The following is a 6000-nucleotide window of genomic DNA, read 5'->3' on the forward strand; positions in this document are numbered from 1 at the left end:
TATGGAGCACAGTTCTACTCTGACACACATGAGGTCGCCATGACTCAGAGTGGATTTGACAGCAACTGATAATTTTTTTTCTGTTGTTTCTTTGTTTATTTAATTAGCCCAGGCAATTGGAAAGGGTTATAGCAATGGATTTTGAGACCTAATTGAAAAGTTACTACTAGTTTAGTCACTCTTCCTAGTCTTAAAATATACAGTTAATTAAAAAAAAAAAACCTCTTTATTTTGGAGAGGATTCTAACACTTCAAAATCAGTGCTTGGACTCGTCTAATTTCAGATACCTATAGATTCTGTCTGCAACAAGAAAGAGGCAGTGCTGCAAAAACCAAACCCACTGCTTTTGACTCGATTCTGACTCATATGAACCTGTAGGACAAAGTAGAACTGCCCCATAGTGTTTCCAAGGCTGTAAATCTTTACTGAAGCAGACTGCCTCATCTTTCTCCAATGGACTGGCTGGCTGGTGGGTTCAAACTGGTGACTTGGTTACCAGGCGAATGCCTTAACCACTGTACCACCAGAGGTCCTAGTGCTGCAAATTGTTGTTGTTATGTGCTGTCGACGTGGCCCCGACTCATAGCCACCCCTCCTTGGGTTTCCGAGGCAGTATCGCTATGGAAGTAGGATTGCCCAACCTTCCTTCCGAGGAGTGGCTGGTGGGTTTGAATCGCCACCCTTCTGGTTAACAGTCAAGTGCTTTAGCCACTATGCTACCAGAGCTCCTAAAGCTCCCCACAAATAAGCTTTCAATTCCCGGTAACTGCTGATCTCTAAATGCAAGATCATGTAAATCTCATTTTGGCCTCAGGCACTGGGAAGCTGGCACTTTAGAGAAGCCTAATGATTTCAACTAATCAATGTACAATTTGCAGTTTGAAAATGAACTCTTAATGCAGAGGCAGAGTGGATGACATCATAAAAACTAGAGTAAGGTATTACATTATGTATTAACAAAGTGATTAAAAACATTGCTCTGGTTTCCCAAAAAAAGGGGTTAATGTATAAAAACATGAAAAATGATGTGTTTCAAATCTTTAAAATAATAGTGGAGGGAAATAATTGAAGGATGACTATGAAAGTTTAGGGAGAAATAAATTTAGAACAAATTAAATAAAATATTGGTTTATATAGCATGTAGCAACCCAGGCATTATAAATGAATACAAATCAACAAAACCACACTCACTGCCATCAAGTTGATTCCAACTCACAGCAACCACTATTGGGTTTTCAAGGTTGTAACTCTTTATAGAAGCAGATTGCCTCATCATTCTTCCATGGAGCAGCTGGTGTGTTTGAACCACCAACCTTTTGTCTAGCAGCCAAATGCCTTAACTAGTACACCATAAAAGTTCCTTATAAATGAGTAAATCCAAACCCACTGCCATTGAGTTGATTCCAACTCATAGTGATCTCAGTTGAGTTTCCAAGGCAATAAATCTTTATGTAAGTAAATTGCCCCCTCTTCCTTCTGTAAAGTGGCTGGTGAGTTTGAACCTCCAACTTTCTGGTTACCAGTCAAATGCCTTAGGCACTGTGTCACCAGAGCTCCTTAAATGAGTAAAAGAAGGAATCAAATAAAGTCATGGATAGGAGATATATAATACATTATAAAAGCAAGCTTAAAATGTTAAGAAGGACATCTATAGCATTTTAAAATTTTTTTTCAGAAAACTATATTCTGTGGAAATACTTGAAATCAGCCAGAAACAAAAATAGATTGAGTGGAGCAGTCTGATGTAGTAGGTGAGATCTTTTGTTTTCAAAAGATTATTCCAAATGAAGTGGGCAAAGTGTCATTTGTCCAATAGGAATACGTATGAGAGTCACGTGTGTGGGAGAATGTGTGGGTCAGAAAAGTGAAAAAGGATTTGGAAACCGATTCTTTGTTTAGAGATCTGACAACAATTTATAGGGTTCCATTTGCCCCCTGGAATATCACTTATTGGATGAAGGTGTTGGGGCTTTTTTCCCCTAACCATTATTCCTGTCTTAATAATGGTATACTTTTGTACGATAAACAACTTGGCCATGCCTCATTGTAAAAAAAAGAGTTAATATTTGTATTCACTCTTTCAAATATAATTTATTAATATAAGGATATGATACAAAATACTTTGAAGTTCTGGAAAAGAAAACTATTGATTTATATTTTTCAAAGTAGAAATATGCTTCCAAATCAGTATCTCATTAATATTTTATTTGAAAAATTAATTTAGTATACCTTTTAAAGCAGAGATACTGTAATATAAAGTTTTTAGTTTTAAGCCTCAGAGGTTCAAAACACATCTATTTGTTTTAGGAATTTTAGCTCACTAGAGTCTAATCTGGCAGTGTAGTGCCTGAGGCACTTGACTGCTAACCAGAAGGCTGGCGGTTCATTCAAATCCACCAACCACTCCTCGGAAGGTCTTCCTTGTATGCATATCAATACTATTCTGTCACTAACAGCGTTGTAGTTCAGGGTAGATCTTGAAATTATCTCTTTGAGAATGAATATGACACCATTTCTCTTCAATTTGTCATTCCTGGCATAGTAGACTGTGGTATTAAAGTTGTATGTCAACTTAGTTGGGTCTGGTTGAGTGGCTGGGCAGCTGGTAATTGTTTTCCCCTATGATGAGACTCGCAGTCAATCTATATTCGGCTCTATCCCAAGCAGCTGAGTAGCTGCATTAGGAATGTGGTCTGCTTCTTGTATATAAGCAGCAGCTTTGGGAATGGTCTCTAGCTTATGGCACGCTTCAACTCTGCATGTAGCTGAGTCCATTGTTCAGCAGCCTGCCATGCTCTGATGACCTTGGGACTTACAAGGGACTTGAATTAATGGCCTGCCATGTGGTTTGGTAATATCAGGACTGTGCCATTTTATTTGTTGACCTTGGGCTTGTTAGCCTCAGCAGCCAGTACCTGCTTGAGTGAGGAGATGCCTCTAGTGTCAGCGGGCCAGGAGCAAGAGGCAGAGCTGAAACCCAGGGTCGAGGGGCTTTCACCCAGGCCCTAAATCCTGGCATTTTGAACTTGGACTTTTAGCCTCCTTAACTGTAAGAGAATAAACTCCTTTTTGTTCAAGCCATCCCTTTTGTGGTATATTCCTGTCAGAGCGGTACGGTACTAGGTAACCAGGACATAGACCATATGATTGTACAGTTCAAAATAGCCCATACCAGTCTATTTAAGCTCAGTAATGCAGCATAGTGGCTAAGACACTTGCCTGCTAACCAGACGGCTGGCGGTTCAAGCCCACCAGCCACTCCTCGGAAGGAAGGTTGGGCAATCCTACTTCCGTAGTGATACTGCCTCGGAAACCCAAGGAGGGGTCGCTATGAGTCGGGGCTGACTCGACGGCACATAACAACAACAACAACAATGCCTAGTATATTGTTCTTCAATTGTTCCATTTAATTTTTTGACAGTTTCCAATTTTTCTTGATTGATGCTTTGTATATTTCATGTTTTGATTATTAATGGATATTTGTAGCTGTTTCTTCTCATTATGAGCCATGTCACATTAGCAAAAGAAGGTCCTGCAAGCTTTACTCCATCCATGTCCATCATTAAGTGCTGACTCTACTTTGAGGAGATGGCTCTTCCCTAGTCATATTTTGAATGCCTTACAACCTGAGGGGCTCATCTTCTGGCACTCTCTCAGAGACTGTTCCGTGGCCTTATGTATCCATAAGATTTTATTGTTTCAGAAGTGAATCACCAGGTTCTTTTTCCCAGTCTGTCTTACTCTGGAAGCCCTGATGAAAATGTTCACCAAGAGTAACCCTGCTGGTATTTGAAATACCTGTGACATACATTCCAGCATCACAGCAACACAGAAGCCACCACAGTATGACAAACTAACAGATGAGTGGTGGCTTGTCATTTTAGAAGGCTAGAAGTCCAAAATCTGGATGCTGGTTCAGGAAAGGCTTTCTCCCTCTAGCTCTGGGATAAGGTCTTTCTCTCTTTTTACCTGTTCCTTGGCATGACATCTATCTTCCCCCATTTCTGCTTGCTTATTTGGCTCTTTAATATCTCAGAAGAGATTTATTTAAGACACACCCCACACAAATACTGTCTCATTAACATAGCAAAGAATACTAGTTCCCAAATGAGATTATAACCACAGGAGTGTTGCTGTTGCTGTTGTGTACCATTGAGTCGGACCCGACTCATAGCAACCCCTTCTTGGGTTTCTGAGGTGGTATCACTACAGAAATAGTTTGCCCAACCTTCCTTCCAAGGAGTGGCTGGTGGGTTTGAACTGCCAGCCTTCTGGTTAGCAGTCAAGTGCCTTAGGCACTACGCTAGAGCTCCTAACCACAGGAGGAGGGGTTAAGATTTACAACACATATTTTTAGGAGACACAACAGCTCTTAAGCTCTTAATTTTTATGGATACCCAATTGTTGAAGTCCCAGTTTAAGATCTGATGAATGCTTTAGCATTAAATATCATCCTTCTCTTTGCTTAGCAAGTATTATAAATTGATATACCCCAAGAAAATATGATGAAGTCTGAACCAATGTACCTGGGAATGTGACCCTTTTTGGAAACAGAGGGTTTTTTTTTTTTTGTTATGGTAATTAATTTAAAGCAGAATAGGATAGGTCCTAAATCTAATCTCTTCTGAGTGACAAATTATGAAAACAGCAGAACAGACATGTAGTAAAATAACATAGTAAAAAGACACTGTGTGAGGATCCATCTACAAGCCAAGGAGTACCTTGGGCTATTAACAAGGAAGAATCATCCCCTAAAGCTATCATCCTAATCTGAATTTCTAGCCTTCAAAACTGAGTAAATAAATTTCTATTTTTTTTTTAAACTAAACACTTGTGCTATTTTTGTTACAGCAGCACTTGATAACCAAGGAAGTATGGTATAGAAGCAAGTGGGAAATGATTTATTTTTGTAGGAGCATTGTACAAGGGACCTCTTTTGGAGTTATGTCCTGTTTAACCTTAGCCCTATAGAGGCTCACCAAACAGAATACAACAGGAAGTGGCTCAAATGCAAACTCAGTGCTAGCTTTAACATTTTTCTCTTTGTTTACATTTTTGTTTAAGATTGATCATATGGCGTAGTGCCTAAGGCATTTGACTGCTAACCAGAAGGCTGGTGGTTCAAATCCACCAGCCACTCCTCGGAAGGAAGGTTGGGCAATCTACTTCCCTAGTGATACCGCCTCGGAAACCCAAGGAGGTGTCGCTATGAGTCAGGCTGACTCGACGGCACATAACAACAACAACATGTATGAGATAGTGAGTTAAATGCTTACATGTACTTTTTATTTAATCTTCACGCCAACAATAAGGTGTTAGAAGCTATTGTTTAACTATTTTTTATAGATGAAGAACTGGAAGCATCAAGATACAGAATGATTTGCCTGAGGTTACACGTCTAGATCATACTTCTGTGTTTGATGTTGTATGTTTAGCCTGGAATTCTCTAACCCCAGGGCAGCTCCCCCACTCCTGGCTCCCAGCTCAACTCTGGGTAATTCATTCCACATATCTGCATCCTGAGCAATTTATTCCACTTCTTTGGGCCTTGGTTTCCACATCTGTTAAATGACCCCTAAGTTTCCTTTCCAGATTCTGCATTTCAGGCAAAAAATAATTTAAAGGTAAGAGATAATAAAAATATAAAAAAATATATGACATATGGTTGGGAGGTGAGGCCAGCTGGTATATATAAAATTCCCACCTACCTTTCTGAACCCAAAGCTATTACTTGATATTCATCTTCCCGTTACCACAGCTGCTGGCTAAGGTGAACGTCCAGTTGGATGTTAGTAAAGTACTGCATTACATTCTGTGCCCAGTAGGTGGCGATATCAACATTTGATATGGTCTGGCACGTATTTCCTCACCAACCCAATTCCAGTTCGACACACTCCAATTTATTATACCATTAGAAGTAGGCAGTAGTTGTTCAAGAGGAAAAATGAGCATGAGGCATATGTCACTTTTTACAGGTAGCAGTCTCTGCCTCTACCGGC

The sequence above is a fragment of the Orycteropus afer genome, unplaced genomic scaffold, assembly GCF_000298275.1.
Source record: "Orycteropus afer afer isolate SDZICR_OR568_19922 unplaced genomic scaffold, OryAfe1.0 scaffold00035, whole genome shotgun sequence".
In the NCBI taxonomy this organism is placed as follows: Eukaryota; Metazoa; Chordata; class Mammalia; order Tubulidentata; family Orycteropodidae; genus Orycteropus; species Orycteropus afer.